General features: G+C 40.0%; 2 long non-coding RNA genes across 2 annotated transcripts in view; one reads left to right on the top strand and one right to left on the bottom strand.

Moving 5' to 3' along the window:
* LOC149972024 (uncharacterized) overlaps positions 1-14,746 on the bottom strand; it is a 161,681-nt gene extending 146,935 nt beyond the window's left edge. The window contains exon 1 of the long non-coding RNA XR_016491860.1: positions 14,167-14,746. This is a non-coding gene — a long non-coding RNA (uncharacterized LOC149972024). The remainder of the gene's footprint in view (positions 1-14,166) is intronic.
* The window catches only part of LOC149972023 (uncharacterized), an 85,889-nt gene that overhangs the window by 46,228 nt on the left and 17,422 nt on the right, over positions 1-22,239 (top strand). The gene's annotated exons all lie outside the window — the stretch shown is intronic.

Genomic DNA, 22,239 nt, shown 5'->3' with positions numbered 1-22,239 from the left:
AGTCTGCAGCAAAATTAACTAAAATTTGCATCCGTAACCCCAAGGACCAAAAAAAGAGATACGAACAGCCTGTTAGAAACAGCTGGGAATGGAAACAGTGTCCAGAAGACAAGGTAAGGGTACCATATGGCAATTCATCCTGGCAGTCCTCTTCCTCCTGTCCCACATGTATTTCCCTCCAGCTCTGTCATGTATACAGGACGTCTGAGACACTCACGTAAGCTGCTGATATCAGATACCAAAGCCTTGTGAGAAGTCTAGCGCCTAAGGGTTGCTGGCTAACTATAACACTCTCACACACACAAACACACACACATCCACACCCAGGGACGCGCACGCACGTACACTCGCACACACCCACACACCAGAACCATTGTAGAACGCCCCTTATCTGATAGTTTACAAACTATCACGGATTACGAAGGGAAACTCAGCCGCTAGTTGTTCAGTGACGCGAGCCTACCAGAAGTGCTAAATACCTTCTATGCTCGCTTCGAGGAAAGCAACACTGAACCATGCATTAGAGCACCAGCAGTTCCAGATGACTGTGTGATCATGAGCTCCGTAGATGTGAGTAAGACCTTTAAACAGGTTAACATTAAAAAGGTTGCATACCGCCCCAACAGATCCACAGATGACGTAATCTCTATTGCACTTCACACTGCCCCTTCCTACCTGTACAAAAGGAACACCTTCATGAGAATGCTGTTCATAATGCTGCTCAGCATTCAACACCATAGTGCCCTCCAAGCTCATCACTAACCCTGGGTTTTAACACCTCCCTCTGCAACTGGATCCTGGACTTCCTGACGGGCCAACCAGAGGTGTTCAGGGTAGGCAAGAACACATCTGCCATGTTGACCCTCAACACGGGGGTACTCCCTGTTAACCCACGACTGTGTGGCTGCTCACAACTCCAACTCCATCATTAAGTGTGCCAACGACTTGACGGTGGTAGGCCTGATCACAGACTACGATAAGACAGAGACATGGCAGTGTGGTGGAAGGACCACCATCAACAAATGAGCTAATCGTGAACTACAGGAAACAGAGATTCGAGCGCTTCTAGTTCCTTGGTGTCCACATCACTAAAGGACATATCATGGTCCAAACACACCAACATAGTTGTGAAGAGAGCATGACAATGCCTCTTCCACCTCGGGAGGAAACTGGGGACGAGCTGCTCTCATTACCTTTTCACTTTTACCCCTAGCTACATGAATACTGAACAAAAATAAAAATACAATATGTAAAGTGATGGTCCCATGTTTCATGTGCTGAAATTAAAGATCCCTAAAATGTTTCATATGCACAAAAAGCTTATTTCTATCAAATGTTGTGCATACATTTCTTTTCATCCTTGGTAGTGAGCATTTCTCCTTTGCCAAGATAATCCATTCACCTGACAGGTGTGGCATATCACGAAGCTGATTAAACAGCATGATCATTACACAGGTCCACCTTGTGCTAGGGAAAATAAAAGACCACTCTAAAATGTGCAGTTTATTCACACAACACAATGCCACAGATGTCGCAACGTTTGAGGGAACGTGCAATTGGCATGCTGACTGGAGGAATGTCCAACAGAGTTGTTGCCAGAGAATTTAATGTCCCTTTCTCTACCTAAGCCGGCTCTAATGTCGTTTTAGAGAATTAGGCAGTACGTCCAACCGGCCTCACAAACTCAGACCATATGTAACCACGCCAGCCCAAGACCTCCACATCCGGCTTCTTCACCTGCGGGATCGTCTGAGACCAGACACCTGGAGAGCTGATGAAACTGTGGGTTTGCACAACTGAAGAATTTCCCACAAACTGTCAGAAACATCTCAGGGAAGCTCATCTGCATGCTCATCCTCCTCAGCAGGGTCTTGTCCTGACTGCAGTTTGGCATCGTAACCGGGATTCATCTGTGAAAACTTCAGTGGGCAAATGTTCACCTTTGATGGCCACTGGCACACTGGAGAAGTGTGCTCTACACGGATGAATCCCGGTTTCAACTGTACCGGGCAAATGGCAAACTGAGGTCAACGTTGTGAACAGAGTGCCCCATGGTAGAGTTAGGGTTATGGTATGGGCAGGCATAAGCTACGAACAATAAACACAATTACATTGTATCGATTAGAGATACCTTGACGAAATCCTGAGGCTCATTTTGTGACATTGATCCACCACCATCCACTCATGTTTCAGCATGATAATGCATGGCCCCGTGTCGCAAGGATCTGTACACAATTCCTAGAAGCTGAAAATGTCCCAGTTCTTCCGTGGTCTGCATACTGAGCATGTTTGGGATGTTCTGGCTAGACGTGTACGACAGCGTGTTTCATGTTCCCACCAATATCCAGCAACTTCTCAACGTCATTGTAGATGAGTGGTCAACATTCCACAGGCCAAAATCAACAGCCTGAAATCTCTATGCGAAGGAGATGTGTCGCGCTGCATGAGGCTAATGGTGGTCACACTAGATACTGACTGGTTTTCTGATCCACGCCCTTACCTTTTTTTAAGGTATCTGTTGACTAACAGATTATGCATATCTGTATTCCCAGTCCTGTGAAATCCATAGTTTAGGGCTTAATGTATTCATTTCAGTTGACCGATTTCCTTATGCTAACTGTAACTTTTTAAAATATTTTAAATTGTTGCATGTTGCGTTTCTATTTTTGTTTCAGTGTACATATTACCTCAACTATTTCGTACCCCTGCACATTGACTCGGTACCAATACTCCTTTTATATAGCCTCGTTATTTTAAAGTGTTACTAGTTCCTTTTTGCGTGTGCAAATGTTTTACATTTTTTTCTCTTTTTTCTGCATTGTTGGGTAAGGGCTCATAAATAACCATTTTAAGGTCAAGTCTACACCTGTTGTATTCAGCGGATGAAAAATGTTTTGGGGTTGTACCATGAATTTACTGTCGAGCAGCATTTTGCTAAAGACTCTTTCTACTAGAACACATATATTGTCATGCATCTTGATTATAAGACCTTACTAAAACTATTACTATAGCTTTAAAATAAGCCTTGGATTACAAAGTATTATAACGACATTATAATATACTGCTGGTCAGCCCTACATGCAGTAGGCCTAATCCATATTCTGAGGTGTTAATATGAGTACTAATAATAGGCTTATTGAATCATACGGCGTCATATAGGGGACAATACTAACCTTTAGTTAGTTGGGAGTCAGGAGGACAGAACAGATGGTGTCAGTGTAGTGAGATATGGATAAATCCACTATGGTCAGACTGACATACTGGTCTGTTCTATCACTGGCATGGCACTGCCTAGACTGCTACATACTAACGTGTGTGTGCTTCCCCTCTCCCTACATATGGGTCTCTCTGTCACCTGTACCTACATATTCTCAGGTGATTTGTAAATTAGATATGAAGGCCCTCTCTCCTCCTACCTCGCTCTCTCTCGCTCTCTCCTCTAGCTTCTCTCTCTTTCCTCCACCCACTCTCGCTCTCTCTCCTCCACCCTATCCCTCCCCTCTCTCTCTCTAACCTCTATCACCTTTCTCCCTCTCTCTTCCACCCTCTCTCCTCTACCCTCTCGCACTCTCTTGCTCGCAATCTCTCCTCCACCCTCTATCTATTTTTATTTAACCTTTATTTAACTAGGCAAGTCAGTTAAGAAAAAAATATTATTTACAATGACGGCCTACCCCGGCCAAACCCGGACGAAGCTGGGCAAATTATGCACCGCCCTATGGGACGCCCAATCACGGCAGGATGTGATACAGCCTGGATCTATCACTCACACACACACACAAACACACAATGCCAGCAGCCTGTCTCAAAACCAGAGAGGTCATGATCCAGTGTGAAAACATTGTCACTCTTCCAGTTATCACCTTCATTGCTAAAGAGGTGCACCGGGGCCCTAAGGTTAGTGTTGAAAACAGGCTTGCTCCAGAGAGCTAAAATGGAGAGCTCCTTGTATCGTCACCGAGCGATAACATTCAGGCTCCACTGGGGATGTTTTCCTCTGTGAAGAACAATCTAAAGAGGGTCGGTAGCTTATCTAGTTGAGTCCATGTGCAACCGGAAAATAATCTCACTCCAAAAGAAGAAGGAATGAGTCCCTTTCGGTGGTTTTCAAAGTCTAAGCACTAAAAATACTGTCTGGCTGAACGTTTTCACGCCATAGAGAGAAGTCACATTTGTTATTCATGGGGGTTTATGTTAAGACAGCGAAGAGTCACCAAAAAGGTCAATTGACGCCACACTTGGAAGGCTCTACATTTATTTTTTGGTGATGGGAACTGCCCAAGGGTTCTCACGGTTTCAGATGAGAAACATGAAATGAGATATACTGCCTGTCTTACTGTGACAAAGCTATTGGGGCTCTGTGGACGCCAGTGGAAGTGGTGAACAGTTTTCTACAGTCTAGCATGGGCCTCAGCAGCACATTGCTTGTACCATGCTGGGAAGCTGAAAATGATCAATTTCTTTATAATAAGTAAGTTTTGCACAGTCTAAAATAGACCAAAATTGGAGGGACCTTGTGGAGGCTTTGTGCCACTTGCTGAGATAAGGCCCTGTTGACATCATATGGCGTTGGTTAAAGGGAGAAACTGACATTGCTACATACATTTTTGCACTTTGAAATTCATTATGTATAGCCATTGAATCTTGAAGAATATAACTTATAAATGCAACATGAGCTTAGTTCAACTGTCAAAGTTATCTCAGACACAGGAAGACACTGTAGCCTTGGGGCTCATCTTGAACTAGCAGAGCGAGAACCATAAGGCTACCAAGCTTGCTTGGATGAAAAGCGTGCCAGAGTAAACTGCCTGCTACTCAGTCCCAGTTGCTAATATATGCATATTATTAGTAGCTAATTATAAAACTGTTTGAATGATGTCTGTGAGTATAACAGAACTCATATGGCAGGTGAAAACCTTCCTAAGGCTTCCATTAGATGTCAACAGTCTTTATAACCTTGTTTGATGCTTCTACTGTGAGGGAGGGGGAATGAGGGCTCTTTGAGTCAGTGGTCTGGCAGAGTGCCACGAGCTGGTGCATTTCTGAAGACAAAGGAATTCTCCGGTTGGAACATTATTGAAGATTTATGTAAAAAAATCCTAAAGATTGATTCTATACATCGTTTGACATGTTACTACGGAGTGTAACGGAACTTTTTGACTTTTCGTCTGCTCCTAGTGATCACGCGTCATGAATTTGAATTACTGGGCTGAACGTGCGAACAAAAAGAAGGTATTTGGACATAAAGATGAACTTTATCGAACAAATCAAACATTTATTGTGGAACTGGGATTCCTGGGACAGCATTCTGATGAAGATCATCAAAGGTAAGTGAATATTTATAATGATTTGTTATCTGAGCACCGTACTCAGATTATTGCATAGTTTGCTTTTTCCGCACAAAAATATTGAAATCTGACTCAGCGGTTGCATTAAGGAGAAGTATATCTTTCATTCTGTGAATAACACTTGTTATTTCTTTTATTAATGTTTAATATGAGTATTTTTGTAAATTAATATGGCTCTCTGCAAAATCACTGGATGTTTTGGAAGCAAAACATTACTGAATGTAACGCACCAATGTAAACTGACATTTTTGGATATAAATATGAACTTTATCGAACAAAACATACATGTATTGTGTAACATGATGTCCTATGAGTGTCATCTGATGAAGATCATCAAAGGTTAGTGATTCATTTTAGCTCTATTTCTGCTTTTTGTGACTCCTCTCTTTGGCTGGAAAAATGGCTGTGTGTGTTTTTGTGACTAAGCTCTGACCGAACATAATCATATGTTGTGCTTTCGCTGTAAAGCCTTTTTGAAATCGGACACGATGGGTAGATTAACAAGAAGTTAATCTTTCATTTGGTGTATTGCACTTGTTAATGTATGAAAGTTACATAATTCAAAAAAATATTTTTTAATTTCGCTCGCTGCCTTTTCAGCGGAATGTTGCCGAGGGGTGCCGCTAGCGAAACCCCTAGCCATAAGAAGTTTTAAAGTCTCCGGCCACTAGGAGCGCCACCTCTGGGTGAGAGGTTTCCTGTTTGCTTATTTCCTTATACAGCTGACTGAGTGCGGCCTAGTGCCAGCATCTGTCTGTGGTGGTAAAAAAAAACAGCCACGAAAAGTATAGCTGAAATGTCTCTAGGCAAGTAGAGTGGCCTGCAATTCGTCACAATATACTCTACTTCAGGCGAGCAAAATCTAGAGACTTCCTTAGATTTTGTGCACAAGCTGTCGTTTACAAATATGCACAGACCACAGGGGATGTCGGCCCTGTGGGGTGTTTGGAGAATGTCTTGTGTGCCCTCCTTGTTCTAGAAAAAATATTTATCTAATCCGAGGTGAGTGATTGCTGTCCTGATATCCAGAAGCTCTTTTTTGCCATACGATACAGTTGCAGAAACATTATGTACAAAATACGTTACAAATAACACCCCGTGTTATTTTTTTAAATACATCCACAGGCACTCCTCCAATTGACTCAAACGATGTCAGAAGCTTCTAAAGCCATGACATCATTTTCTGGAATTTTCCCAGCTTTTTAAAGGCACAGTCAACTTAGTGTATGTAAACTTCTGACCCACTGGAATTGTGATACAGTGAATTATAAGTGAAGTAATCTGTCTGTAAACAATTGTTGGAAAAATTACTTGTCATGTACAAAGTAGATGTCCTAACCGACTTGTCAAAACTATAGTTAAGCAATAGTTTGCCAGTCGCATAACCACTGAATTCTAATTTCAAAACTGTGACAAGAGTAGCGTAGTCGTTAACAGGAGCGATATGACAATAGCCTGTGAAAGTGAAGGGCGCCAATTTCAAAACATCGAAAAACTCATAATTAAAATTCCTCAAACATACATATATCTGATACCATTTTAAAGCTAATCTTGTTGTTAATCCCGCCACAGTGTCCGATTTCAAATATGCTTTACAGCAAAAGCACCACAAACGATGAGGTTAGGTCACCACATAGCCATTTAGTCATTTCAGTCACAAAAAACACAAATAGAGATAAAATGAATCACTAACCTTTTGATCATCTTCATTAGATGACACTCATAGGACTTTATGTTACACAATACATGTATGTTTTGTTTGATAAAGTTCATATTTATCAAAATATGAGTTTACATTGGCGCGTTACATTCACTAGTTCCAAAAACATCCAGTGATTTTGCATAGCCACACCATTCAACAGAAATACTCATCATAAATGAAGATAATAATACTTGTATTATTATCTTCATTTATGATGAGTATTTCTGTTGAATGATATACACATGGAATTATAGATATACCTCTCCTTTAATGCAACCGCTGATTTCAAAAAACTTTACGGAAAAAGAAACCCATGCAATAATCTGAGACGGCGCTCAGAAGTAAACGTCACAATAGCCGCAATGATGGCGTCAACATAAACAAGAAATGACATGATAAATATTCCCTTACCTTTAATGGTCTACATCAAAGCACTCCAGGAATCCCAGGTCCACAATAAATGTTTGTTTTGTTCGATAATGTCCGTTATTTATGTCCAAATACCTTCTTTTGTTAGCGTGTTTGGTATACATAACCAAACGCTCATTCTGGTCAGCGTTACATCAGACAAAAACTTTGAAACGTTATATTACAGGTCGAAGAAACATTTCAAACTAAGTACAGAATCAATCATTAGGATGTTTTTAACATATAGCTTCAATAACGTTCCAACCGGAGTATTCCTTTGTGTCTTCATGAGCAATGGAACGCAAGTGGGTACCATAAGGAATAAGCGTGATCAGAAAATGGCTGACTGCCAGACACCTGATAGATTCTGCTCTCATTCACTCCCACAACACCGTAGAAGTCTCATTCATTCATTTCTATGGATGGTTGACATCTAGTGAAACCCCTAGGCAATGCAACATCATTAATATGTCAAGGGGATTTCATTGGGGACTCTGGTGAATACATACAAAGCTCAGATTTCTCACTTCCTGTTTTGATTTCTCCTCAGGATTTTGCCTGCCATATGAGTTCTGTTATACTCACAGACATCATTCAAACAGTTTTAGAAACTTTAGAGTGTTTTCTATCCAATGCTAATAATATGCATATATTCGCAACTGAAACTGAGGAGCAGGCCGTTTACTTTGGGCAACTTATTCATCCAAGCTACTCAATACTGCCCCACAGCCATAAGAAGTTAAGCACGTGTTGCTGTTGTAGACGACTGAACCTCGTCACGTGTCTTTTCTACATTCACTTCAACAGTTAAACCCTGTCAGAACCCATAGCGTTTGAGTAGCCATCCAATGCAGACTTTTTTGACGAGTTTGTTAAGGCGTTCCACGCCAAGCGTGCGGAGAGGGTTGGATTAATCCTGTGGGGAAATTGGGGCTGAAAGGCCAAGAGGAGAAGCAAAGCTTTGGCTTTGTTGGCGAAGAGGCACCATATTACTCAGTGCCGAATGGCCAAGACGAGAAGACTGAGGGACACATGATGGAGGCAAAGTCTGAAACTTCTATCGTCTTCACTCCTTCGAGTACCGGGTTCCGGTTGCTTGGTTGGATAGTCACGCTGTAGTGCATGACCATTCTGGAATTCCACCAGATAGTACCTAATTGTACCTATTGCAGAGTCCACTTGAGTACTTAAAGTATGGATTTTGGACACATGTTGCTCTTAATCCTTTTGGTCTCAAACTTATCTGTCATGGTTTGCAGATAGAGGTCTTGAGTACAAAACAAGAGATTCAGTGATGAGATTTCCTCTGCTTGCTTAGAAATCAATATTTCCATCCTCATCACCTGAGTTCTCTCATCAATCATTTGGTCAACGACTTCAATGAGTTCTGCTGATTTGTCATCCAACTTAGTAATTGTGTTCATTAACTGATCATCTTCGGTCTGTGGCATTTAGAGTAGAACAGTGTTACTTTGAGTAACCTTCAACACAACTGCATGCATGTTATCAAATTGAGTGCTCTTGTTTGTAGATAACTTGTCAGATTTATCTAGCTTGGCGTGGATATCATCATATTTAGTTTTGGCTAAATCGAGTTGTTCCTGTAGAAGACAATTTTGTTGAAGAGTTTGTGCTCGTTCATCGTCAAGTTTTTGCAATTACATTTAATTGTTCAGTTTTCAAACGCAGTTCCATAGCTAGCAGAATTGTTCCTTTTTCTGCTTTTTTCATTCGTATCTTGGTTCTCTCCAACTGTCCCTTTATGTCTAAGGTCCTTTGCTGTTGTTTTGGGATTGATTTGCACTTTTCGCACCAAAGTACGTTCATCTCTAGGAGACAAAACGCTTCTGTTTCCTAGAGGAATTTTCCAAGATATTTAAAGGCACAGTCAACTTACTGTATGTCAACTATTGACCCACTGGAATTGTGATACAGTGAATTATAAGTGAAATATTCTGTCTGTAAACAATTGTTGGAAAAACTACTTGTGTCATGCACACAGTAGATGTCCTTACCGACTTGCCATAACTCTAGTTTGTTAACAAGAAATTTGTGGAGTGGTTGAAAAACAAGTTTTAATGACTCCAACCTAAGTGTATGTAAACTTCCTACTTCAACTGTAGGTCTACATGCATTGTGAACTGCACTCCAAACTGACATGGGCTGTCTGTCCCCGCCATGAGAGATGATGATTGATATTGCATAGAGCAGAGAAGACCGTAGAGAAGCCAGATTTAGACATTGCATATCATTTAACAGTTCCATTTCAGGTCATGCTGTTGATATAAATCAGTTATTATAATTTTCTGGTTTCTCGCAGTGATTTATCCTGGGAAAGGGGAGTGGTTTTGGGTGGGGAAAATCGGTAAATCTCAGTAACCGGGTTCCTGTTTAATCCTAGTTAGAACAGGCCCTTGAGGTGCACCTCAACTTGTGTTATCATCAGGAATATTATAGACTGCCTGAGGAAGACACCTGTCAAAACACGTTGCGTGCACCATTAGTAATTGTATTCTATTGTTGTTTGTTTCTGTGCCTGGTTTATTTTTTAAAGTGTATCATATTATGCAACATATCATGTGAGACAAAAACTTCAATGTTATTTGGAAGGATTCCCCACCCCCTATGTTTTCCTATTCCCAACCTCCTCATGCCCTCTTAGGATCTATTGATGCTACTCTACCTATCCTTCATTCACCACCATCAGGGACCACTTGTCATTATGTCATAACCAAAACAAACACACATAACAGGACTTGTATCTTTGAGGGTGTATACACAGGATATGCAAATGACCACGGTTGAAAGTGGCCTGTCATATCCATCTTTAATCATCTTAAATTGTTCTCTAATATAATTCCCCTTCTTTCTCTCTTTGTTTGTTTGTCTGTCTCTTTCCCTCTCTCTGTATCCCTATAACTCTCTTTCTTTCTTTCTCTTCATAATTTCCCATGCACAAAAACAACTTTCCGTTGTTGCCTCCTGCATAGATCCAAGATATCCCTGGAGTAGCATTGGCCTACATTTCAGCACAACCCAGCATCCATGTGATGTGTCCACTGATTGTGTTTGCTTGTCATACCAGACCTATATCTCTTTCAATGATTGGCAGTGTGCACATTCAGCATTAACCCCTTGAGGGCCATTTCCTGTACAGATGTCAGCGCTTGGCAGACACCATGTATTGGGAATGAATCACCTGGTTTGTAACGCAAAGTGGATATATGTAGTTTTGTCCATATCAGGGTCAACAACAGTGCACATGGGCAATAGTCAATCCCCATTGTGCAGTAGTTAAATATACCATGGTAAAAATGCAGGTTTGTTTGTCGAGTGTCATTTTGAGAATGTGTGTGCTCAGAATTAGAAACAAATCCCTCCCCTTCACATGTTGTAAGATTTTTCTCTCTCTCTCGTGTGTGTGTGTGTGTGTGTGTGTGTGAGAGAGAGAGAAAAGAGAGAGAGAGAGAAAATGTGACAGCAACAAATACTTTTTTTATGGAAGAATGCCACATGCAGCTAAACAATGGGGCAGTTTGATCAAATCTCTTGGTTTGTTTTTTGAAAAGCCTTCACAATACATAAAATAGCAAGTGTCTTTGCTGTGTAGTGACACCCCACTGGGCACAGACATCAATTTATTGTCTATTCCACGTTGGTTCAACATTTTTTAATTTAATTGTACTGTATGTCCGGTGGGGCGCCTTAGTATATTCACCATGTATTCATTGTGGGCTTGAGAGCCCAATGTCTTTGTTCATTCTATGCCACACCAAGCACTTGAAATATTAACTCTGCTTTATGTTGGAATAAGAATGTTATATCTGTTCAATCTAATCCCTATTTTGTGGGATTGACTAGAGAAAGAAAAAAACCCTGATAAAATGTAGGTCTAACCCCTCCTTCAGAGTTTTCAGACATTACAATTATATTTGTGTGCAAGTGCTGTTTGGATCATGCATGTAGCCTGACATGTAATTACAATCAAAAAAGGAGCATGAAGTTTAAGCAGATGTCATGAGTCTACACTGCTGCTACTATTTATTATCTATCCTGTTGCCTAGTCACTTTACCCATACCTATATGTGACTCGTTTCAGGAAACTAGAGCTATGTTCGAATACTCATACTGACCGCACTAACCGTACTATTTGTGGCGTAAATTATATATAGTATATAGTATGCTTATTGGTCAAAGTAAGGATATAGTTAGTATGCCAAAAGTTCCCAGGTGTCGTACTACATTCGCTAAAATACGAAGCATACAAGCAGTGGACACTATTTCTGTGCTTTTAGGGCCCATAATGCAATTCTTCAGAAAATGGGTGTGGCTTTACATCGTTTTCAGATTTGAAGCCAATGGCGGAAAATATGCAACCAAAGTCCAACAAAAGTGGATACAAGTTAATTGTTTTAACTAATTATGACAAATGTTAAGAAAATGTTGATGAATGTAATAAAGTAATGACTTTTCAAATAAGTTACCTTACACGTTATGTTGGCTGACAATTTGTTAGGTATGCTATAAGCTATCCTTACGAACCACATAGCATATCATTACAGCAGTATGTACAGGTATGTTAGTTAGCTACCTAATGTTAGTTGGCTACAAATAAACGAAACCGGACAGTATATTATCTAAATGCTATCTAACTAACTACCCAACGTTTACTGACTTGATTATTTCAGTTATTCTTAGCTTGGCTAAGTGGTGAAGTTGCTGTGCGTTCTCAATGGACATTTGGGTGCTTTCGTAAATTCGCTCTGGCTAGCTACTCCGATTTCAGAGCACACTCGTCTGAGTGTACCAGAGCGCAGAATAACTGACAAATTTACAAACGCTCAACAGCATTGAATATGGCAGGTGTCAGTAATGTTGGCAAAAAAGTGTAATTTAATTGTTGCCAGCAGCACAGTTACAGTCACTAACGCGCTGGATAACATAAAACAGCCTAACCAGCTCTGCTAGGGTGAGTAAAATGGTCAGAGTGAGCTGTTCTCGCATTTGTGTCTGGAAGTAGCTAGCCTACACCTCAACCAGAGTGTCCAGTGTGCACTCTGAATGCACCAGAAGCGAAACACTCTGAATTTACAAAAAGACAATCTGACAACCCTCTGAGTTTAGGAATGCCCAGAGCGCACTCTGAGCGCACTCTTGCACTACAGATTGAATTTAAAAACACAACCGTAGTGTAAACCAGCCTTTAGTCTTGAAAGCTTTGGTTGTTTAGTACATGGCCTCACATGTTAATCCTTAAAGAGATGGTGGGGGTGGGGCTTAAGAGAACGATGCTGAATGGGTGTAGACAAAGACGAAATCTCCAGTAGGTGTACCAAAATATTCAAGGGGCATTTTCTCAAAAGTGAGGTTACAATTTTATCAACATTCAAAGCATAATTACTTTCCCATTGTTCCTCAACTTTTATCCAATGTAAAAAACAATTTAAAATGTTGCTACATAAGACAAATGGAGCTGGTCGGTCACATATTTACATACCTACCTAATTTGCATCTTACTCCTCGGTACTTGTACCCCATGTATTTAGCCAAGTTATTGTTACTCATTGTGTATTTAGTCTTCATTATATTTTTTAATACTATTTTTCAATGTTCCTCTCTGCATTGTTGGGAAGTAACCATTTCACTGTTAATCTACACCAGTGGTTTACAAAGCTAATTCGTATAGCACAGACACACGCACACACTTTCTCTCCCTCTTCCGGTCTCCCCAAAAAACACATGCACAACGTTTTTTCATCAGTGTCATTAAAGATGGCTATAATTCTTGTGATGTCAAGTTCCTTATAGTGGAGTCATACTTTCAAATTTCACAAAGGCTACAATAATAGGCTAGAGAGACATGTTTAAAAATCCCACACATTAGTTATTGGGCGTGCACATACTTAACCCCCTTGAAAAGCAACACACACCAGTCCCTACCCAAACACGGATGAAAGCAAGCACACACTTCGCCACAAAATATATGTAGGCTACATATGATGTAGGATCGACGTGAGACAAATTAGAAGCCCGAATTTCAATTTGTGCAAAATCTTCACATTATAAACACACATAGGCCACTTTATGTTCGCATGCTTTCGCATATAGTCTATGGCTGCCTTCTGTGGTAGAATTAACCCCTCAAACCATCCAACACACTGCAGAACTTGGAAAATGATATAGGTTCCAAATCTCGAAACAATTTTCACTGACCGTGGCTTGAGTTACATTTTGGTAAACCTGTGTAGTGAAATCACATCGCTATATATTTCTGTTTTGCTCAATAAGGCGATGCAAAAATGTTGCAGTTTGCTGTATTTCTACATGTCGTCAAATAAATAGCCTACTCTGAGACGATTCGATTTTTAACCTATAAAGTGCATCTTCCAACTATCTGAAGCTTGTATAGCTGTGTGATTGTTGAAGCTAAAATGCAATATAAAAATACACTTGTTGTGAACCTTATACAATAAATCCCACACACAATATCACTCAAGTGGGTTTATCTATGTAGCCTATGTTAATTGTTTTCCATCCAGCATCATCAACTGAGGCTGTAAAACCCATAAAATTTACTAGTAAACCATATTCAAGAGCCTTTCAGTTGTCGGTCTTTCTTTTTATAGTGCCCTTATATCTGTTTAACAATATTTAAGAGAATGATCATCTCCGACAATGATATAATATATTAAAAGGCGCAACCCTTACCTTTACAGCCAGATACGTATCCATAGTGTGCTATCAAATGTTATATTCTCATCGTCGTTATTTACACATACATATGTGTTTCCAGGGCATCATGTCTTATTCCAATAGACAAACTGCAAAACGAACTAAAAAGCTGCATCCTTCCCTTTCACGACTCCTCGGGAAAAATGTAACACCGATAAACACAAGAGGCGACAACAGCTTCACAGCATACTTGTATAGTTCCCCTCAAATGTGTTAGAAAAATGCCTTAGTTGGAGCTCTGCATGCACATCTTACTGTTGGTTTTGCAAGTGCTACAGCGGCACTATAGTTTCCGCGTGTATTTCCCTACCTAATTCGTGCGTTCTCTATAACAACATTGCATGTTTGTAGTTGTTGTTTAATTAAAGGAATCGTTTAGAGCTAGACACATCCAAGTAGGCAACGAATGAAATGAAGAAACACAATAAACCAAAGTGTTGATTCAGCCTAAAATTAGAGCATATTCAATTGTTATTTTTCTCAGGAAAAAATGACATGTCCAAGCGCGGAAAGTCCCCGAGACCAAGCACAATGGTTTACGCACAGAAAAGGCAGAAGGGGAGAAGGGAATAGTTGCATGGCAAGAACATAGCTACACATGTACATGAGTAAAGACACTTTGCCATTAGGAAGATTAAGTAGTGTGGTGTGTTGTAATTTGCTGCTAAGGATTAAGGTTGATGTTTTAACAAAGTGTATTTAGTGTGTGTAAAATGCTTGCTCAAGCAGTTACAGTGGCTATTGGAGAGATTGCCTGCCATCTGATGGTGCAATATTTTGCCTTTGTTTATTACCAAACAACATTACCAAGAACGATTTGAATCGCAAATAATTATAACTGTAGGAGTGCCACACCATGCAAAAAAAGTATACAGTAGACAACAGTATGCTTCTATTGTATGCTTTTTGCAGGTGTGGCACTCATTCATATGGTGTATTTTCAACATATATAACATGACCAATGCATCATTATCAAATGCAATATCAAATAACTATTCCATACGAGGCTAGTTTTAGTAGGACAAGATATAGAATAAAAATGTGCAAAATTCCTGAATGTTTTAAACTATTCTTTAAGTGCATTGTAACACAAGTGTAATGCATTGCTACATGGTATTACTCTGGCTGATGTAGCCTGCGTTTTTGGTCATATGTAAAACCTGAAAAGAAGTTGTGCATATTTAACTAAAAAACTATAACATTAACAACCCTTACATAAGTGAGTGTGCTCTGTGTTTTTAAGGGAGGAGAAAAGGTCTGTTTATTTGTTGTTTTTAAACCTGGAAGGAGACATGTTCTGATATGGCAGCTGTTCTCACCTTGCTTTGAGTTCATGAAGAGGTTTGCTCTCTATTCCCTCCCCTTTCCTTCAATGCAATGCATGATCGATGTGCACAGCAGGAGACAGAGAGAGGTGCCTCCCTTTGTCTCCCTCTCCCACTGTGTCATTGATCACAGTGCCTAGCTGCAGCACTGAAATCCACTTAAACTATAATTTCAAGGGGCAAACACTTAATTATTCCAATTACTTTGTATAGAATAGGGTATTTTCACATCTGAATTGTTTCAGGATTTCATTGTTATTCAATTTATACCTGTTCCCAAGATGGAGCAATCCCAAATGCTGTTACAAACATATCTTGCATAGAGGGCCATAGACACACACAAAACAAATGCTGTGTTAAAAACAACCCAATTTAGGTTATTTGATAACCCAGCGCTCGATAAATATTGGACACAACACACGCTGGGTTATTTTGACCCAGACAGTTGGGTGGTGTGAATAACCCAACAAGTTGGGTTGTTGAAATTACCCAAACTTTGGTTCATTTAACCATCAGTTGGGTATTTTTTTACTCTCATGCTGGGTTGACCAAACAGCTGGGTCTTTTTTTGTGTCATTTCCAGGTGTGGATTTCAGCTATATTTTATTTGCCACCCTCGAGAGTTAATATCTTTCCTGTTCATCATGTTACGTTTACATACTTTAAATTCAAATGTTCCTGAATGTTTGGGTTCTATAATATTACGATTCTTTATTACATAGGTGTACATATTAAACTGAACAAAAATGTAAATGAACAAAAATATAAATGCAACATGTGAAGTGTTGGTCCCATATTTAAGGAACTGGGGAAAAATCCATACGCACAAAAATGTATTTGTTTTACATCCCTATTGGTGAGCATTTCTCCTTTGCCAATATAATCCATCCACCTGACAACTGGTGTGGCATATCAACAAACTCATTAAACAGCATGATCACCTTGAGCTGGGGACAATAAAAGGACACTTTAAAATGTGAAGTTTTGAATGCCACATATGTCTCAAGTTTTAAGGGAGCATGCAATTGGCATGCTGACTGCAGGAATGTCTGTTACCAGAGAATTGAAAACCTAACCTCCATTCACTATGTGAGTGCAGGCTATGGATGGCATATATATATTTTTCGGGGCCATTTTAAATACAAAAATTATTCCACGCATATACTGTACAGTACGTAAAATAAAGTTGACCCATTTAAATGGATCTTCTTTGAAAGGATATCACAAACAAACACACCATCAAGTACTGTGCTGTAAGTATAAATCATAGAAAATGACATTATGTGAATGGAAATAAGGTTTTGGGTTTTCACTTTGTTCTGTATACGTGTAACTTTTGTGACTGACAACTGCTGCTATACATTGAAAGGTTCTCTCTTGCAAAGTAGATCTTCATCTCAGTTAACCAAAACTGTATGAATATAAAAGGTTAAATAAAATAAGTGTAATGGGCTTCTCCGAACCAAACCTGGCTCTTAAGGTCTGTCAGGGCCTGGGATAGTCTGAGCTCTGGCTGAGGGAAGGGTTGTGGCTTCTCACTGTCCTCCGTGTCGCCACCCCCTTCCTCCTCCTGAAGAGCAGACTGCAGCAAGATGCCTGAATGACCTACACACGCATGCACACACACACACGCAGATACACACAGTTTAATATGCATGGAGCATAGATATAACGTTGTTACAGAAGTGACAAGTATGGACAAATATATTAATTAAGTTATGTTGTTAACACTTTATTACCTTTCATAAAGCTTTTATAACATTTGTCATAACATGTCATAAGCACTTTTAAATAGTGATGAGTAACGCCATAAGATGTTATATAACTAATTATGAATGGTGTTAAAGATATTCATCCTGTTGTCATATACTCTCTCAATTTAATAAATAATACATACAATGATCAACATGACGCTCTCCTAGTGTTAACCCTGCACTAGTCAAGTGTTATCCCTCGTCCTCAACCCTCATCCCTCCCCTATTCAAGTATCCCTCCCATAGTCAATGGTGTGTATTCATTGATGTGGTGTGGTATGTATTCATTGATGCTAAGGGAAGCCATGCTTCCCATAATTTTTTAAAATAATAAACAAACAAAAACACTTATCTTTTGTCTTTCTGTGTTTATTCGTTTCTTTAAATTTGCAAGAGGCTGAATGTATCTCACCGGAGAAAGCATTCGAGCAAGCGAAACAGAGCCCCTCTGACTCTGAAGCCCATCTATCTGATGCTGTTTGGTCAAAAAGAGTATGACATTGTTGCCACCCCTGTGGCATTGAATGCAGGAGAAGCCAACTAGCATTTGATTTAAAAAAGTTTTTCAAATTATAGCTTATCAGTGTTGAGGTAAACTGAGTGAGCTCAACTGTGAATGGTCTGGCCACAAAAAAAAAGTTGTCAAGGGAAGCCAGTTTGGATTTGGCTTCACACCAATCATATTACATCAAAAGCTAAACGTAATTGGCAGAAAACTTGAATTGTCGCATCTCGTTGTGTTGTTGTCCACCGGTGGCTAGCTAGCTAAAATTGTCCATTTCCTTAATTAGCCATGGATGGAGACAGGGATTTGGATGTGTGGTTTTACTTAATTATCCGTACTGGCCAATGATTATAACGACGATTCTGATCCAACCATAATTTCATACATTGTGATGTTGGCCTGAGAGGATGGAAGTTCAATATGTAGCTAGATGTAGTAGGCTAATGTTAACTAGCTGGCTCATCGTTACCCATGTAAGGAAGTTAGGCTAGAATAAATCAGAACCATGGACAGCCACATCATATTTAGCTCATGTTGATTGGACTAAATCGTTTTTGGTATATTTTAGTTGTCACTGTATTAGACTAAGCATCGATGATTTGATGATGTTGAAGTTTAAATGGTGCTGGAATAGTGGAGGCACCGTAGCTCCTGTTTTCTTTGCGATTTTTGGTAACTCTCCCTGGTTCTAAACCAATTGTCACGCCCTGATCTGTTTCACTTGTCCTTGTGATTGTCTCCACCTCCTCCAGGTGTCGCTTGTTTTTCCTAGTGTATTCATCCCTGTGTTTCCTGTCTCTCTGTACCAGTGTATTTATCCCTGTGTTTCCTCTCTCTGTGCCAGTTCGTCTTGTATGTTTCCAAGTCAACCAGCGTTTTTCCGGTTCTATTGCTTTTTGCATTTTCCTTTTTCTAGTCCTCCTGGGTTTGACCCTTGCCTGTTTCTGGACTTTGTACCCGACTGCCTGACCATTCTGCCTGCCTGCCACTTTGTACCTCCTGGACACTGATCTGGTTTTGACCTTTTTGTCTGTCCACAACCATTCTCTTGCCTACCCCTTCTGGATTAATAAACATTGTAAAACTCCAACCTTCTGCCTCCTGTGTCTGCATTTGGGTCTTGCCTTGTGCTTTGATACCAATAGTTGTTTAAGTTGTCTAAACATTTTGGAAAGATTAACTTGCTTGACCATTCTGTAGGTCATGTAACAATTTGTTACATGCATTATGCTTTGTGGACTTCACCGAACAGAGGTTGCTCTCAGCTTTTGTGATAAATAAGGTGTGGTTGAGTTTATTCTGCCACTGTATCTTCTTGTCTCGGCCTTAGGCCTATATATCATGTTTGCAAGGTATACAGTGCATTCGTAAATTATTCAGACACCTTCCCATTTTCCTAATTTTGTTACGTTCCAGCCTTATTCTAAAATGTATTAAATAAAAACATTTCCTCATCAATCTACACACATTACTCCATAATGACAATTCGAAAAAAGGTTTATAGAATTTTTTGCAAATCAATATAAAACAGAAATACCTAATTTAAATAAGTATCCAGACCATTTTCTATGAGACTAGAAACTGAGCTCAGATGCATCCTGTTTTCATTGATCATCCTTAAGATGTTTCTACAACTTGATTGGAGTCCACCTGTGTTGAGTTCAATGACCAAGAACCTGAAGGTAAATCTGAAAGAGCTCCAGAGTTCCTCTGTGGACATGGGAGAACCTTCCAGAAGGACAACCATCTCTGCACCACTCCACCAATCAGGACTTTATGGTAGAGTGGCCAGACGGAAGCCACTCCTCAGTAAAAGTCACATGACAACCCGCTTAGAGTTTGCCAATAGAAACTTAAGGGACTCTCAGTTCATGAGAAACAAGATTATCTGGTCTGATATAACCAAGATAGAACTCTTTGGTCTGAATGCTAAGCGTCACGTCTGGAGGAGACCGTGCACCATCCCTACGGTGAAACATGGTGGTGGCAGAATCATGCTGTGGGGATGTTTTTCAGCAGCAGGGACTGGGAGACTAGTCAGGATCGAGGGAAATATTAACGGAGCAAAGTAAAGAGAGATCCTTGATGAAAACCTGCTCCAGAGCGCTCAGGACCTCGGACTGGGGCGAAGGTTCACCTTCCAACAGAACAACAACCCTAAGCACACAGCCGAGACAATGCAGGAGTGGCTTTGGGACAAGTCTCTGAATGTCCTTGAGTGGCCCAGCAGAGAGCAGCGATGCTCCCCACCCAAACAGACAGAGCTTGAGAGGATCTGCAGAGAAGAATGGGAGAAAGTCCCCAAATACAGGTGTGCCAAGCTGGTAGCGTCATACCCAAAAAGACTCGAGGATGTAATAGCTGCAAACAAAGTACTGAGTAAAGGGTCTGAAAACGTATGTAAATGTGATATGAGATGTTGTTTTTTAAAGCATTTGCAAAAATGTATAAAAATATGTTTTTGCGTTGTCAATTTAGAATAAGGCTGTAACGTATCAAAATGTGAAAAAGTCACAAGGTCTGAATACTTTCCGAATGCACTGTATAAACTAAAATGTTATAGAGCAAACAACGCAAATATCACAACAATATTTGTTTTTTTGAGGGGGGAGATTTGGGTTCCCCAGTGATTTTACCCACGCCCCACTACTGATCAACTCTGCTCTAGTCATGCGTGACCCCTCCTTTTTAACCCTCCTCGCCCCTGCATTGGCCAGGTATCACCCCTCTCCCTCCTTGCATTACACCACATTATTTCTTTTTAAATCACAATGAACATGTCGATTGGCCAACATATATGTAATTTCACAGAGCCAGCTAGCAATTATCATTTATCATCATGATAATTAAACTAATTTCAACATTTTAGCAACAATAGCTTAGGGATATTATATATTTACTTACACAAACTAGAGGACTTCAAATGCTATGGTGACACCATTTATCGAAATGCAAGCAAACATTACTCTTAAAGGTTTGGATGCGGTCTATCATAGCGCCCTTAGCTTTATCACAGGTACACTGCATCCTGTATCAAAAGGTTGGATGGTCCTCATTAAACTCCCGTAGATCCCTTCATTACTACCTTTTGTTTACAAAGCTCGACGGCACAAGCTGCTTACCTACCTGACTTCGCTGTTAAAACAAAACAATATGAGACACCAAACCTGTTCACTGGAATGGTTAACTCTTGAGTTTCCACTAGTAATAATTGTATATGTGATGTTTCAAGCTGTAGTGTTGACTCTGTAATTTGTAGTTAATAAACATTGTATTGATCATTTTGAATTTGGTGTATTGTTGTACTTAGGGTGCCATTGTAATTGAGACCCTGGTCTCAATGGGTTCCCCTAAATAAATACAAGTTGAAGAAAAAAGCTAACGAGCCATGTTATTTTATTTACCACCACTCAACACCGTTTTCTTTTGTAATTCAATTGGCCCTAATACTCTTTCATACTTTCTCTGAGCAATTGAATTGGTATAAAATCATTAATCACCTTTTCCATTTTTTTTTGCCTTTAATATAGCTCAGCAATTGTATTATTTATTTTATTCAGTCTTGTTTTGCTCATCTTTATCAAGGGTGCCAAATATTTTGGAGGTGACTGTATAACATTTTTATACTGACAAATCAATTTACACGGCACTACAACATATGATACCAAATTAAGGAGGCAGAAGAGTGTCATGATGTAACTCTCGCATTTCTACCTGCTTGAACGGCAATAGCTCAGATAGACATGAAAACATGAACATAACATTCAAAATGGGTGAATCTTTCCTTCAAATTAGCAGAAGCTGCTCTTTTAAAATAAATTGAGAACATGTTAAAGCATTAAACTGCAGTATTATGATAATTTCGTAACAATGATGGCAATGAAAAAAGCATGACTGACAGAACAATATCACTGATTGATAGTTCTACACTACATGGTATGTGGACACCTGCTTGTCGAAGATCTCAATCTAAAATCATGGGCATTAATATTGAGTTGGTCCCCCCTTTACTGCTATAACCGCCGCCCCTCTTCTGTGAAGGCTTTCCACACTAGATGTTGGAACATTGCTGTGGGGACTTGCTTCCATTCATCCACAAGCATTAGTGAAGTCGGGCACCGATGTTGGGCGATTAAGCCTGGCGCACAGTCAGCGTTCCAATTCATCCTAAAAGTCTTTGATGGGGTTGAGGTCAGGGCTCTGTGCAGGCCAGTCAAGTTCTTCCACTTGACGAACCATTTCTGTATGGACCTTGCTTTGTGCACAGGGGTATTGTCATGCTGAAACAGGAAATGGCTTTCCCCAAACTGTTGCCACAAAGTTGGAAACACAGAATTGTATAGAATGTCATTGTATGCTGTACTGTTAAGATTTCCCTTCACTGGAACTAAGGGACCTAGCACAAACCATGAAAAACAGTCCCAGAAAATTATTCCTCCTCCACCAAACTTTACAGTTGGCACTA

This window comes from Oncorhynchus mykiss, chromosome 25, assembly GCF_057628025.1.
Source record: "Oncorhynchus mykiss isolate SJ-2025 chromosome 25, ASM5762802v1, whole genome shotgun sequence".
Classification (NCBI taxonomy): Eukaryota; Metazoa; Chordata; class Actinopteri; order Salmoniformes; family Salmonidae; genus Oncorhynchus; species Oncorhynchus mykiss.
This window is presented reverse-complemented; position numbering and strand designations above follow the sequence as displayed.